The following is a 16,397-nucleotide window of genomic DNA, read 5'->3' as shown; positions in this document are numbered from 1 at the left end:
TCCTCATTGTGGTTTTGACAGCTTTTCCCTAATAAGTAGTAATATTGAACACCTTTTTGTGTGCTTATTGGCAATTTGTGTATCTTCTTTGGAGAAATATCTACTCAGATCCTTTGCCCATTTCTTAATTCGCTGATTTTCTTGTTGAGTTGTAGTTCTTTACATATTCTGAGTATCAATCCCTTATCAGATATATTTAAGTCATTCAATATGAAATGTCTGACTTTTTAATCAAAAGTATTGTTTATTATATCTTAAACAAGAAGTAGTACAATTAATCAAAGTATGTGCCTAAACTACTGACACAGTTCTGCCATCTTAATGGTAGCTTCTTTATGCCAGCAACGAAGAAGCCTGGAGAGCAAATGGCAATGAAATCTCAAAAGGTGTTTTCCATAGCTTGTTGAGAATTGAGTATTTTTCCTCGCAAGATGTGGTCCAAACCCTGGAAGTGGTAGTCAGTTGGTACAAGGTCTGGTGAATATGGTGGATGACAGAGTTTCCAAGTCCAGCCTCTGTAGTTATAGCAGTGTTGTTTGTGCAATGTGTGGTTGAGCATTGTCTTGCAAGAGGACTGGCCTGTCTCTATCAACCAATATCACTGCTTAATTTCAAGCATCCTCATCATTTCATCCAATTGGCTGCAGTAGACATCCACTGTAATCCACTGACCAGGCTTCATGAAGCTGTAGTGGATAATACCAGCGCTGGACACCAAACAGGCATCATTAGCTTTTTTTGATGAATATTCAGTTTTGGACTGTGTTTTGGCACTGCATCTTTATCCAACCATTGTGCCAAATGCTTGCAATTGTCAAAAATAATACATTTTGCATCACACATAACAATATGGTGTAAAATGGCTCATCTTTATGTTGTGACAGCAAAGAAAAGCAAGCTTTGGGATGATTTCTCTCCTGACACTCATTTAATTCATGCAGAACCCATTTATCCAGCTTCTTTACCTTGCCAATTTGTTTCAAATGATCCAATGCCACTGGAACAGTAACAGCAAACCTTGCTGCTGGCTCATTCACGCGTCCATTGAGATGGATTCGTTTCCACTACAACTTTTAGCTCATCATTATCCACCTTGGTCTCAAGTTGCCCACGTGGCTCATTAGCAAGAAATTTGAGTTGGTCTTTATTATACAAAGAAAGTAGGAGAAAGGGTATTACAAGAAACTTCTTATGGACATGTTAGAGTAGGACTATACTTGTTTTTCACATATAGGATTTATAAAGTTTTACATACTCAAATTTATCAGTCTTTGTGTGTGTGTGATTTTTTCCCCATTGCTTTAGGGCTTTGGATATTGTTCTTCATGCTCAATCTTACAAACAGGTGCCTATATTTTCTTATAGCTTTTGAAAAAAATCTTGTGTTTTTACAGTTGTATTACTTAAGTGATTTGGACTGTGTAAAAAGAGTGTAGTGTAATGTAAGGATATATTTAATTTTTACAGAGACAAATTTTCCACTCCAGTTTGTTGACTAATCCATGCTTTCTCTATTTATATAACATTTCTCAATGCAGAATCTGGAGAAGTGGTATGCTGGTCAGGTGTTATGAAACAGAGAGAGTGTTCCTTGGGGCAAGGAAGACTTTGGAGGGCCATGCCTGGGGGTCCTTCCCTAGGTGGTCCCGGCTCTGAAACTAGTTGATGAAAAACCACACCTCATGCCCCATTACTCTCCCTTTCCCTTCCTTCCCCTCACCACCTTAGTCCCTTGCCCTCTCTTCACAATCTAGTAGATAAATTCATAAATTCAACCTAATCCGAATTAGGTTGCATGGAAATAACTATTTTGGTCTTCTGGACTTCCCCCCAACCTCCAGCCACTGGCCACCAGACCCACACACACATTCACTCAGCTGAAGGACAAAAGAGATAAATAGAACCATTGTAAAGGGAAAATAGAGCCAAGGGTTAAATGCTAGGCAAAACCATTTAGAAATTCACAGATAAGTTACCTAATTTACATTAGGTTGAATGAGAGATGGTATGTGGGTACAAAAATTGAAATGATGCCCACAAAGTATAAGAGGAGAAAAATGTGCAATTATGCAGCCACTACTTTCCTACACATATATGATGCTGTCTTACTCGAGTGGTCTCTGTGAAATGTTAATATATAGAACCATACAGTCCTCTATTTTATAAATTAAGTACCAGACAAAAAAAAAAGGCGATTCACTTAAAGCTTTTCATTGTTGGAAGTCCAATGTTCACACCAGTTATGGCTTGCTTTTCTTCTCACATTCTTTAACCTCTCTACTAAATTTTAATGGCATATATTTATCCTTAAAATCAAAATAAGTTAAAATTATTTTGTGATGGTCTTTGAGATAGACAAAAACTCTGGGATGTATGAGAACAAGGGCTGTGAATGGTTTGAAAGATCATGTTTGACTGATGTACATCATAGACCTATTCAAGTACCACCTGTTTCTAAGTTCTAACTTAATCTTAGAGACCAGCAATGAAAGCTAATTGATAAATTGGATTAGATTCCCAAAATTTCTAGAACAGTCTCTTTCTGATGATTCTCAGGTATAGTGGTCCCCCCTTAAGCTGTGGGGGTTCCAAGACCCCCTGTGGACGCCTGAAACCAGGATACTACCAAACCTTACTTATACTATGATTTTTTCCTACACATACATGTTTATGATAAAGTTTAATTCATAGATTAGGCACAATAAGAGATTTACAACAATAATAATAAAATGAAAGCGTTATAACAAAATACTATAACAAAAGTTATGTGACTGTGGTCTCTCTCAAAATAACTTACTGTACTGTACTCGCCTATTTTCAGACCTCACTTGACTGCTAGTAACTGAAACTAAGTACAGGTGCAGGTGCCCACTGATGACGAGAGCAAGACGTCTTAGCCGAAACGTCTTTCTTCCAAACTCCTGGGAGAAAGGACAAGAGGGCAAATATGCGAGCATTATAAAAGTATGCCTATCACTGATACTTTCTTAAACCACGGGTGTGCGGGATCTCTTCCCGTTAGATGTCAGATGCAGACTGACTGACTGATAGACAATCTACTTGGAACACAAATTTGCGGTGCTCTTGCCAAATTGGCAAGGGCTGGTCCTGTTCTTGTTGAAGTGCTGTTTGCCTGTGCACGGAAGGGGAGTGCAGCACCTGTCTGCAATTCCTCCTGACGACGGATTAAAAAGATGCTAGAACCAGGTGGCCGGTTTTGAGGCCGCAGAACCAGCGGCGCTGGGACCGCGGAGCCGGCTGCCCCTCGGCGCGCGTGCAGACGGAGGGCGTGTGCGGCTGCGCGGGAACGCGCTGAAGCGGCTGCGGGCAGCGCGCGGGAGCCGGGAGGGAGCGCAGGTAGGAGCGGCGCGCGGGGCTCTGGCGGGCACAGCCCGGCCGGGCGGCTGGGCGGCAGGGACGGGCGGCCCGCGGGGACGCCAATTTTCCCGGCGACGGCGCCGAACTTCCCGCCTGGACGCGGCCGCCGCTCGCAAGGACACACAGGAAGTGCGGGTGCGCGGCCAACATGGCGCCCCCCGCGCCCGCCCGGCGCCGGCTCAGACCCCAGAGGCACCGGCCGGCGGGAACCGGCGGCTCCGGAGGGAGGGCCGGGCGCTGCGGCGGCAGAGCCGGAGGATAACGCTGGGGAAAGCTCGGGGGCGCGGGGCGGAGGCCCGGGAGGACGGCGCGGGGCCTGGTCGGGCCGGGAAGCCGCGGAGTCGCGTGAGCACGTCCGCCGGGCCCCGCGCCGCCCGCCCCGCCAGGCCTCGGGCCGTGCGCGGTGGGGCCGGCGGCAGCGCGGGCCCGGCGTGTGGACGGCGGAGAGGAGAGGACGCTTCGCGGTCTCCGGCGCCGTGGGCTGTGGGAGCCGCGCCGCAGGGTCGGGCCGAGGCCAGCCGGGGGTCCGTGCGTGTCCGGGGGGCTGCGGGCGACCCCGGGAGGGAGGCTGCCGCTGCCTCAATGGGTCCTCGCGGGCCTCCGGGACTGTGGGGTCCGCCGCCCTCCTCCCGCCGGAGCTCTGGGGAGAAGCTGCCAGGCCGCGCTGGGACGAGGGGGTTCCTTGGGGGCGGCCGGGCCCCGAACTGTCCTCTGCTCTGTCCTCCCTCGCGCTTTTCTTCAGGGCCAGGCTGTGGAGGCGCTTTGCGGTGTGTGCACAGCACCTGGTGTTTTACACGGCGTCCTATGCGGGGTTGTATGTGGTGTGTACTCAGAGTCATGCTGTGTGTACACGGCATCCTTGTCCTTAAGCTGTGTATGCAGTACCGAGTGTCATATAGAGTATTACACAGTACCCAATGCCATATACAGTGTGTACATAGTACCTAGTGTTCTGTACTGTGTGTACACACTGTCCTTGTCACGCTGTGTATGCAAGTGCTACCGGTTGTCTCATACAGTGTATACGAAGTACTTGGTGTCATATACAACGGTGTATACATAGTACCGCATGTCATACATGGTGTGTAGGGAGTATTCTCGTCACTTATACTGTGCATACGGTACTCAGTGTCATAAATAGAGTATATACATAGTACTTGGTGTCATGGGGTATGTACATAGTACCAAGTGTCATATAACGTGTAGATGGTATCCCTGTCATGCTGAGTACGCAGTATACAATGTATCGTATATAGCATATACATAGGACTGCTGTGTATGCAGTGTCTTTGTCATGCTGGGTACATAGTACTCGGTGTCATGTACATTATATACATAGCATCTCGCATCACATACAGTGTGTACATAGTACTTGGTGTTATATACAGGGTGTACACAGTATCTTTGTCACTTTTGCTGTGTACCCAGTTCCCAGTGTCATATACGGTGTGTATGCAGGACCCACTATCCTATACGTTGTGTATGTAATAACTGTTGTCATATATGGTGTGTACAGTATCCTTGTCACTTCTGCTGTGTACCCAGTGTACATAACCAGTGTTATATACAGTGTATGTGCAGCACCTGGTGTTCTATGCTGTATACATAGAGTACCAGTGTGTATGCAGTACCTAGTGTCATATACAGTGTGTATGCAGTACCTGGTGCTCTATGCAGTGTGTACAAGGTACCCTGCTGTCATGTACAGTATGTATGCAATACTCAGTGTCATACAGTGTGTACCTAGCACAGTACCTGGTGTCACATATAGTGTGTCTGTAGTACCTGATGTCATATTTGTTGTGTACGTAGTATCCTTGTCACATAAGCTGTGTACCCAGCACCCACTGTCAGATGCAGTGTGTATGCAGTCCCCAGTGTCCTATCCAGAGCATTGAGTACCCCATGTCATACAGAGTGTAAACATTGTCACTGGTAATAAGGATGTTTGTGAGGTTGTAAGTGATGCCCAGGTGGCCCCCTCAAGGAGCGGGCATCCTACAGGCAGGTTGGGTTTTTAGGGAGGTCCTGAGTCCTTGCTCTGCCTCACTGTGGCATTCTGCACCCCACAGTCAGCTGTGTCTCATGAGGCAAGAGAATTCTTAAAAATAATCTAATTTGTTTGTCCACAGGCAGAAAATTAATGTTTACTTGTTTACTTTTAAACTGAGAAGCAGAGTAGTATCAGCTTACTAATAATGGAATGTGTAAACTTTTCAGATTTTGGGGTCATTGGTTCTAGTTAATGGTTTGAAGATATGAGAGAGATAATGTTGGTTGTACTTTAACAGTTTAAAGGTTTGAGTGCTTTCTGGTAGGCAAGGTCATATTTGTAATTCTTCTGAATGTCTGATTTGTACAGGCAAGAGATAAAATATGATTTTCTGTACAGGCATATTATTTTACTTGTCTTTGACTAATTGATGCAGATTACATTACAGTCGTTATTTTTGGTTGACTCATCTTTATAAGATGACCAGGATACAGAATCAGATCAGAAGATATAGTTTGTAATTATGACAGAATCAAAATGTTTTTCTTATTTAAGTATGTGATTGAGGATTTCTGTATTTTACAATGTCTTTGTTTTCTGTAGAAATTGCTGATGTGAAAACTGAATCTCTCTTTTACATTCTCTAAATTGGGCACCTTATTTTTGCAATTACCATTTGTGAGGTATTTAAATAAGCATACATGTCCTTCCAGCTTTACAAAGAAAAATCAATTAAAATGTTAAAATTTAGCTCTTTAGTTCATACTAAACATTCCTAGGATGTGGTTATGTTGGTGCTTTGAATAGATATCATCTTGCATGCTTCAGTAAATGATGTATGTTTGTTTGAACTCTTACCCTTTTGTAACCCCCCCCCTTTTTTCTTCTTAGGGTTGTTCAGATAATGTATAATACGGGCATTCATACCCTTTGGCATACCTTAATTGAGACACTAATTGGAGTGAACTAAGAATTTTAACATTTGTAATAGAAGTATCAAATGCTGCTCTAACTTGCTTACTTAAAGCCCTAATGCTCTGATGTCAGATTGTCTTTGTTTTCCTTGTCCTTCAATTGAATTCTACACAGAGACCATAATTACATTTAAGCAAAGAGGCTGTGTCTTAAAAAAAAATGGAGAAAATAGTCTCATCCTTGATAGTTAAAAACTTTTCACTGTTTGCAAACCTTAACTTGGATTTAATATTTAATTTTTTTTACAGGGTGATAAGGGTTTTTTTGTTTGTTTGGCTTTTTTTTTTTTCCTTTGTCATTAGAGGTAGCATGGCAAAATGATGAAGAGCACAGACTTTGAGACACAACAGCTCAAGTTTGAATCTCTCCTCTGGCCTTTACTAGCACAGTGACCTTGGGCAAATCACTTTAACTTGCCATGCCTTGTCTCAGTTTCCTCATATGAAAAACAAGGGGGATAGTAATTGCAGCAAACTCATAGGGTTATTGTGAAGATTAGATGAGGTACCATTTTTAAAGCACTTGAAACAGTGCCTGGCTCATAATGAGCACTGCAAAGATAGGTAAACACAAGTTGAGCTCCTTCTTACAATACATTATTTTCAAGTTGATTTAGGAAACACAGATCCTCAACCTGTAGTCTCAATAAAGGTATTTCCGTACTGTGTTCTGATATACACTGTCTTGTGTTCCCAGTGACAGTCTAACCTTAAGAATTCTTTCTAAATTTATTTGTTTTTTCTTCATTCTAGTAGGAGAAGGAACATGTGTAATGCATGCCCATCACTATTTTTTAAAAGCTGCCAGTATAAAAGTTGCCTATTAGAAATGGTAGTTTTAGTATTTGGAGCTCAAGTACCATATACCTTAGGTTTTGAAACCTCATGTGCCCACAGCATGGGTTTAAATGAGATTCATAAATAATCTAAAACCTCATTCATCATTGATTTTGACTGTTGTTTCCTATGATAGAAGTTAGACAGTTTCTGTGTTTAGTTTGCTTTGTTTCTGCTTTGCTTTTCCCAGTGTGCTCTTATTATTTTTTTATAAGTCATATTAAGAATAGAAGGAAGAAGAAAATGGACTGTCACATACATAGAAGGTACTCAAAATGGTTTATGAGTCAAATCTAATTCAGGAAAATAGTAATTAAACTAGTGTGGAAAGGGATGAGATCTGAAATTATGGTATGACATATTCACATACGATATGCCTTGTCTTATTAATTTGTATTTAACTCTCATAGCATACATCTGAATCTCTGCTTTTGCACAGTAGTTATCTCAGAATGTTGGAAAATAAGCATTCCTTACACTCCTGAGGGCTTGTTTACCTGAAGCAATTTTAATGTTTATTATCATGACTCAATCTTTGACGAATAATACAAATATCTGAAATACACATTGTGAAAGTTCTTATTTTAACCATTAGTTTTAAATTAATATTTCCCCCCACATCTGTCACCCTGTCTGTAATTGTTTCAGGTTGTATGTTTTATATTTGTTTGAAACAGGCTTTTTGAATAAAGAAAATCTTTGTCACCTCTTCATTTGATCGTCCTTAATCCCTTACCAACATTTTTACTAGGAATTTTCACAAGAAGTAAAAAGTAACTGATTTGAATTCAGTGTCTACCTGTATCTGTCATGTAATAACTTTGAGTTAGTTACTTGCAGTACCACTGTCACATTTCAAAACAAGTATGAATCTGCTTTGGTGCAGAGACTCTGTGCAGAGGTTGCACTGCAGGTTATCAGTGTTTTGCCCCCCAGTAGTCTTGGTTTTTGAAATGTTTTGGTGTCTACAATTTTATAACACAGATGAGTTATAATGATATATATTAATATCCTGTATTGTCCATTTACTGTATGTCAGCCACTGTGCAATTATTTACATACATTATCTCACTTAAAACCCTTATGTATTATCATCTTAAAAGCATAGCAGTCCTCCTTTAAGTTATGGAAGGTTCACCTCCTTGTAGCACACCCCTCATCCCCTCCCATTGCATGACAAACAGAAAAACACACACACATAAGAGAAGTGGGTGAATCAGATGTTTTGAGAGAATGTGATCCATGTCACATGAAAGTTTGAGAATCCCTGGAATAAGAGGTAAATGATAGAAATGAAGATAATGGGAGGGAGATAAGACTCTAAATCTAAATACTCAATAAAATAGTCTTTTTGAGTAATCACGGCTTAACTTTAATTTTTAAAACATATACAGAAATGAATTATTGCTTTAAAGAAAGAGCTTATGTGTGTGTAGGTACCTGCTGTTATGTTTTTTCTGTAGGAAATTCATAAAAAGTTATTTAGTTTGTATTCTGAAAATGCTATAGAAGCTTTAATATCAAAATTAGTTACAAATGGAAAGAAATAGTCTATAAAATAAAAATTATTTAGAATTTTTTTTAGTATTTGTATAATCCATTACATATTTTAGGAGGGAAATTTAGCAAATTAGATATTTAACTCAATTCAACAAATTATTTAGATATTTAGTTAATCTTTCTTTTTTGTATATTTTCTATTTCAGAGTAGTATTCTGATTTTTAACTCAGGTTTCTTTTAAGGGAAATTTAGCATCTTGGAATGTATTTTCACAATTAAGGTGCAGGGTAAGATCTTTTAAATGTGTTTGATCAGATAGCAGTAGAAATACCCTTATGTGCAAACACTGAAGTAATTTATTCACACTATTAAGTCATTGGAAAGTTACGTTTGCACTGGGTATGTGGCAGATTTCACTTAAAGTTGGTAACATCAGCAATTGTCCAGAGTGTTTGCTCCATAAATGGCTAAAAGTTTGTCTACCTTTATGTAAAATTAAAAAGAGAAATGATGAGGGTAATAGAATACTGTTGCATCAGAGTTTTAAAGTAGTCATATAGACTCTTATCTATATGTTCTTCAGAGATGAGAGTGATATATTTCCAGATCACATTATCTTATACATTAGTTGGAAAATGTGTTGCTGAAAACTTGTACACAAAGTTTTATTTTTTAAACTGAATAATAAGTATAGTAGGTAAGCTACTTTTATTTTAAATAAATGCTTTTACAGTCCAAGTTGCTTCATAATTAAATCTGTTTCATAAAATCACATTAAAAATTGCATTTTTGTACAAGTAGAATATATGCAATTTTAATGTATTAACTTCATTTATTAATACATTGTTATTTATTGGAACTCTGCTATGTGCCATACACTTGCTAGGTGCTGAGGTGAACAAGATAAGAGAGTTCTTGCCATTGCAGAGTTTATAGTTCAGAGTAATGCAATTACTGAAGGAAGCACAATAAAGTGTAGCAGAAGAGAGTAAGTCTAGGGTACTGTGGAACAGAATCTGAAGTAAGATACATTGTATTTGAGTTAAGATTACTTGTGAGGTGTTACCACTGGTGATTTAAAATTTATTCTAATTTGTAACTTTGAGATTTTACGGTATTAACCACCTGCGGGTTTTTAAAAGCAACTTTCTTTTTTTTTGAGACAGAGTCTCACTCTGTTGCCCTGGCTACAGTGTCCTGGCATCAGCCTAGCTCACAGCAACCTCAAACTCCTGGGCTCAATCAATCCTCCTGTCTCAGCCTCCCAAGTAGCTGGGACTACAGGCATGTGCCACCATGCCCGGCTAATTTTTCTATATGTATTTTTAGCTGTCCATATGATTTCTTTCTATTTTTAGTAGAGGCGGGGTCTCGCTCTTACTCAGCCTGGTCTCAAAATGCTGAGCTCAAACAATTCATTGGCCTCGGCCTCCCAGAGTGCTAGGATTACAGGTGTGAGCCACTGCACTCGGCCTGCTTAGTCCTTTTTTATGTAACCAATCACCTGAGCATATGGCCATCTCCTCCTCTTTGGCACTGCCAACTCAACTGTGCTGGCTGAGACTTCTCCAGTCCAGCTTTTTTTTTTTTTTTTTCCAATCTAGGTTTGACTCATTTGCACATAATGACAAATATGGCAATGAAACATTATTCTCTCAATTTAACTTGCAGGCAGCTGGAAGGAGCACAAAACAGAGCTAACTTTTTGAAGAGTCTACAGGAATTCTCTTACTTCATTTAATTTTTTAGAAGACCCTTTTAAATTTGGTATTATTTGAGTTTACCCCAAAGCGGTTAAAGATATTGTCCAAGATAACTGGTTAGGCAAGACAATCCACTAGATGGACAAATTGCACTTCAGTGTTAGCCTTTTGGCTACTTTCTTTCTGATTGCATGAGTGACAACTCCTGCCAGTGATGTAATAGGCCAGATGGGGGGGCCTGTTTCATAAGCTGCCTCCAGGAATCTGGATCAGAGAATGTGGTGGACATTGTCATGAGTGGCAACTCAGCATCTCCTTCCTTCCTTCCTTCTGATGAATACTTGTTGGGTGCTTATTCTTAATAAATAATGGGATATTAATTCAGTGGAATACTATGCAGTTAAATGAGGTAGATATATTTGTAGTCAATAAAAAATATGCTGTTTTACACTTCTAAAAAAGTTAAAAATGTTATATATAACAAGTACTAAATTGCATACTTCAAATAGTTAAATTGTATGGAGTGTGTATTATGCTTCAATGTAGCTGTTTAAGAAATGAAAGATCGACAATTTCTGCACCCATCATTTTGTTTTATAAACTTCTGTCAAATCCAAAAGCCTGGAGACATACTTTTGCTTTACTAGTTTAACTAAAAAAATAATTAAAACATTTTTAAAAACCGAATAAAGGATTCAAAATGACCTGTTTTGATATCAGGAACCTTGATCAATATGTTGCATAGTGTTATTTCCTGTTCTTAATCTAATGTACTTTGATGCCTAAATAAATAAATAAATAAAATAAATAAACAGAAACCTACCAGGAAGTCTAATTTAAGTACTGTGCTTTGCTAACTGTCCACATTCAGTGCTTGCCACACTGACTGCTTGGAGGTCTTGGGGGAATGTTATTGATAGTTATTCTTAAGATCTAGTAACCAGCCATTTATTATTGTTAAGGACTAACTTTATTTCTCCTCCCCTTATTTTTTCTTTCAGTTATTTTTATTGTGGTAAAATACATGTAACAAAATTTATTATTTTAATTATTTGAAGTATACAGTTGAGTGTATTTACATCATCTATAATGCACAGTTCTCACCACCATCCATCTCAGTGGCTCTGCCATTTGGTAAACCTGGAGCTCTGCACCCACTAAGCAGGAGCTTGCCCTCCCCTCCCCCGGCAGCCACCCACTCATTACTATCTCAGGGTCGGTTGGGGAGAGTATTCAATTGGTGAGTGTTTATTTAGTGTCTATTTAATGGTAAAAATTATTAGGGACATAATGTTGAAAGCATGTCATGCTTTAAAAAACTGACAATGTTGCTGGGCAGATAATACATATACGATAAGTATAAGGGAATGAACGAAAACATGGAATTATAATTGTAGCTTTTAAATATGTAGCTTGTATATGCAAGTTGTAATAAATTATGGGGCACTAATAAGAGACCAAACAGATCAAAGAAAGTAATGCCAGCATTGATAAGAATTTAATTATGATGCCGGGCAGTGGTGCACACCTGTAATCCCCATTGCTCTGAAGGATGAGGTGGGAGGACCACTTGAGCCTAGGAGTTCAAGTCCAGCTTGGGCAACATAGTGAGACCCTGTCTCTAAATAAACAAGAGTTTAATATACAATTAGGAATGTATCACATTTTGTTGGAGAAGGAAATCTTTCAGTAAATCATGCTACTTCAGTTGTTGCCTCTTTGGGAAAACACTGCATATTCTCATTTAATGTCATATAAAAAAGTAATTTCATGGTTTCCAGTCTGGCATTTCAGGAGCTCCTAAGTCCCCACTCCATCCTAACAACAACTGAAAAGCTGAACAATCAAGAAAACCCAACTCTTAGCTCTTATAGAAGAGTCAGACCACAGGACAAACTGCTGCACCAAAAATGAAGAGATAGGCAGATACAAAGAATCCCAGCTCCTCATAGCAGACACCTGCAAGCAGAAACCTCTGCGGGAACCAGTGCTGGGGTCACAACACCTGAGCTGTAACTGATGAGTTGCTGGACATTCTGTGTGGACAACTCAGAGTTACAGACTCCACAGGGACCGAGTCACAGGGGAGGGCCTCCGTGCATTTCTGAGTTTTACCTCCAGGAGCTCAGCCAGGACCTCACAGTGAAAACTGAAGAAAAAGCCCTTTGTGCTTCTCACATGAGAAAGGAGAAATGAACCATTCTGATAGATGCTGGAGCACTCTGTTCCTCACAAGGCCTACCCTCAGGAGAGGTGATTTTAGCAGAGCCTAACCTACCTACAGGAAGGGAAGTACCCAACTCCAGCCCCTCTGTCATTCTACTGGGGGAAGGGAAGTAAACAACTTCAGCCTACTCCAGCCATCCTGTGCCACCCAAGGGGGGGACTGTGAAGCATGGGTGAAGTTCACAGAGCAGAGCACAGGCTCACCAAAGACTGCAGTCTGGTGACAGGGTTGGGAATGCCTCCCTCCCACACCTCACACTGCATTACTGAAGGCCTGTGTGCCCTGGTTCCTTTTACCCAATACATCGTGTTTGCCTTTCAACAAAGAAGTGCAAGGCCTACTAAAAGGTAAAAAAATAGTTTGAAGGGACTAAACAACCACCAGAATTAGAGTCAGAATGGCAGAAATGTTGGAATAATCAGACCAGGAATTATTAAAGGCCATGATTAAAATGGTAAGGACTTGAAAAAAGGCAAAAAGTAAGCAACATGCAAGGTTAGATTTGCGATCTAAGCATAGAGATAGAAATTCTAAAAAGAAACCAAAAAGAAGTGCTAGAGATAAAAAGCACTATAGCAAAATGTAGACTGCTTTTCATAGGCTCACAGGACAGGGCTGAGGATACTCTCAGAGCTTGACAGTTGGAAACTTTCAAAACTGAAAAGCAAAGAGAAAAAAGTTGGGGGTGGGGGAACCCAAACCCAGAATAGAATATTCTAGAACTGTGGGGCAGCTACAAAGGGTGTAACATGTGTAATGGGAATGCTGGAAGTGAAGAAAGAAAGGAACAGAAGCAATATTTGAAGCACTAGTGCCTGAGATTGTACCAAATTAATGTCGACGCCACACCAATGATCCAGGAAGCTCAGAGAACATCAAGCAGTATAAATGCCAAAAATACCTAAGCATATGATATTCAAATGTCAGAAAATTAAAAAACCTTTCCTATAAAGGAGCAAAGTTAAGAACTATGTCTTTTTCCTCAGAAACTGAGCAAGAAGAGTGGAGTGAAATATTCAACGTATTGAAAGAAAAAAAATCCACCCACCTAGAATTCTGTATCCAGCAAAGCTATATCTTCCATAAAAAGTAAAAATACAGACTTTATAAGACAGACAAAATTGAGGGATTTTCTTTCTTGCCAGTTACCTGCCTTATTAGAAATTTTAAAAATTCTTCAGAGGAAAATTATATAGGTTAGAAACCGGGATCTTCCTGAAGAATGGAAAACCATTCAAGAAGGAATAAGTGGATGCATAAAAAATGATTCTAATGTTTATATGCAGAGGCAGAAGACCCAGACTAGTCCACACATATTGAAGAATAACGAAGTTGGGGGACTGACAGTACCTGACTGTGAGACTCATGGTAAAGCTACTCACGGGCTCAGACAGTGTGGCCTCAGTGAAAGAAAAGGCAAATGAATAAACGGAGCAGCACAGAGAGCCCAGAGCCAGGCCCACATGAATGTGGTCAAATGGCAGAGCTGCAAAGGCAGCACAGTGCAGCAAAACAGGCCTTTCAAGAAAAGATGCTGGGACAACTGGACATCCACTCACAAAACAAAACCAAAAAGAAACAAAATCTGGGCAGGGACCTTACGCCCTTCACAAAAGTTAACTAAAAATGGATCAGAGACCTAAGTGCAAAACTATAAAACTCCTAGAAAACATAGGAGAAAGCCTACATGACTTTGGGTATGGCAATAACTTTTTAGATACAACACCAAAGGCATGATCTATGAAAAAAAAAAATTGAAAAGATGGACTTGGGTAAAATTCAAAACTATTTTTTTTTTTTTTTTTTTTTTGAGACAGAGTCTCACTTTGTTGCCCAGGCTAGAATGAGTGCCGTGGCATCACCCTAGCTCACAGCAACCTCAGACTCCTGGGCTTAAACGATCCTACTGCCTCAGCCTCCCGAGTAGCTGGGACTACAGGCATGCGACACTATGCCCGGCTAATTTTTTCTATATAGATTTTTAGTTGGCCATATTATATCTTTCTATTTTTAGTAGAGATGGGGTCTCACTCTTGCTCAGGCTGGTCTCGAACTCCTGACCTCAAGCCATCCACCCACCTCGGCCTCCCAGAGTGCTAGGATTACAGGCGTGAGCCACTGCGCCCGGCCTCAAAACTTTTTTTATGTGAAAAGCAATATCAAGAGAATGAGATGACAAGGCACAGACTGGGAGAAAATTTGCAAAAGACATCTGGTAAAGAATTGCTAACCAAAATATACAGGAACCTCTTAAAACTCAACAATAACAAAATGAACTACATGGTTAAAAAAATGGGCAAAGATGGACACCTCACCAAAGAGGATGTACAGGTGGCAAATAAACATATGAAAAGATGTTTAACGTCGCATGTCATTAGGGAATGGAAAGGTAAACACCAATGAGGTACGACATACCTGTTAGAATGGCCAAAATCCAAAACACTGGTAACAGTGAATGCTGGCAAGCAAGTGGAGCCATAAGGATGCTCATTCATTGAAGCTGGGAATGCAAAATGATGCAGCCACTGTGGAAGACAGTTTGGCAGTTGCTTACAAAGCTGAACATACTATGACCCTATGATCTAGCAGTTATTTACCCAAATGAATTGAAAATTCATGAGCACATAAAAACCAGCACATAGATGTTTATAGCAGCTTTATTCATAATTGCCAAAATTTAAAAGCAACCAAGATGTCCTTGAGTAGGTGAGTGGATAAATAAACCCTGTTATATTCAGCTAATGGAATGTTATTCAGTGCTAAAAAGTATTGAGCTGTCAAGCCCTGAAAAGACATGGAGTAAACGTAAATGCATATTACTTAGTGAGAGAAGCCAATGAGAAAAGGCAGTATACTGCATGATTTCAACTATATGACATTCTAGAAAAGGCAAAAGTATGGAGATAGTAAAAATGTCAGGGGTTGGGGGGAGGGAGGGATGAACAGGTGGAGCACAGAGGATGTTTAAGGCACTGAAACTATTCTGTACGTACTACAGTGGTGCATACTTGTCGTTATACATATGTCAAAACCCACAATGTACAACAGCAAGAGTGAGCCCTGATGAAAACCATGGACTTTGAGTCACAGTGATAACAAATGTATCACTGTGGTATGGAGTGTCGATAAAGAGAGCCACTGAGCATATCCTGGGACAGGGATTATATGGAAACTCTTTTCTGTTTTCCACTCAATTTTGCTGTGAACCTAAAACTGCTCTACACAAGACAGTTTAAGGCTGGGTGCAGTAACTCACACCTGTAATCCTAGCAATTTGGGAGGTCGAGGCCGGAGGATAGCTTGACCCAGGAGTTTGAGACCAGCCTGGCAATAATGAGACTCTGGCTCTATCAAAAATTTTTTAAAAATTAGCCAGGTGTGGTGGGGTGGCACTTGTAGTCCCAACTACTCGAGAGGTTGAGGCGGGAGGATCCATGAGCCCCGGAGTTTGAGGCTGTAGTGAGCTGTGACGACTGATGACACCATTGCACTCTCGCCCAGGCAACCTTGCCTCAATTAAAAAAAAGTAAATAAAGTTTATTAATAATTTTTAAAAAGTAATTCCTTAAAAAGTTAATATTAAAAAACAAATGAGAAAAACCAGAGGAAAATACAACCATTTGTCTGATTTGAGTGTGGAAGGACTTTCGATCACAAAACGGTGATAAAGGGATACATAGCTAGATTTCAGTATAATTATATTTAATGTTTCTTAAGAGGCAAAGAGGCTGGGCATGGTGGCTCATGCCTGTAATCCTAGCACTCTGGGAGGCTGAAGCGGGTG

General features: G+C 40.3%; 1 long non-coding RNA gene across 1 annotated transcript in view; it reads left to right on the top strand.

Moving 5' to 3' along the window:
* Positions 1-3,341: 3,341 nt before the first annotated feature.
* Positions 3,342-16,397, top strand: part of LOC123628838 — a 33,824-nt gene continuing 20,768 nt past the window's right edge. Inside the window, exon 1 of the long non-coding RNA XR_006731760.1 lies at positions 3,342-3,357. This is a non-coding gene — a long non-coding RNA (uncharacterized LOC123628838). The remainder of the gene's footprint in view (positions 3,358-16,397) is intronic.

Source organism: Lemur catta, chromosome X (genome assembly GCF_020740605.2).
Source record: "Lemur catta isolate mLemCat1 chromosome X, mLemCat1.pri, whole genome shotgun sequence".
NCBI lineage: Eukaryota > Metazoa > Chordata > Mammalia > Primates > Lemuridae > Lemur > Lemur catta.
Note: the sequence above shows the minus strand (reverse complement) of the source record. Positions and strands in the feature narration are given on the sequence as shown.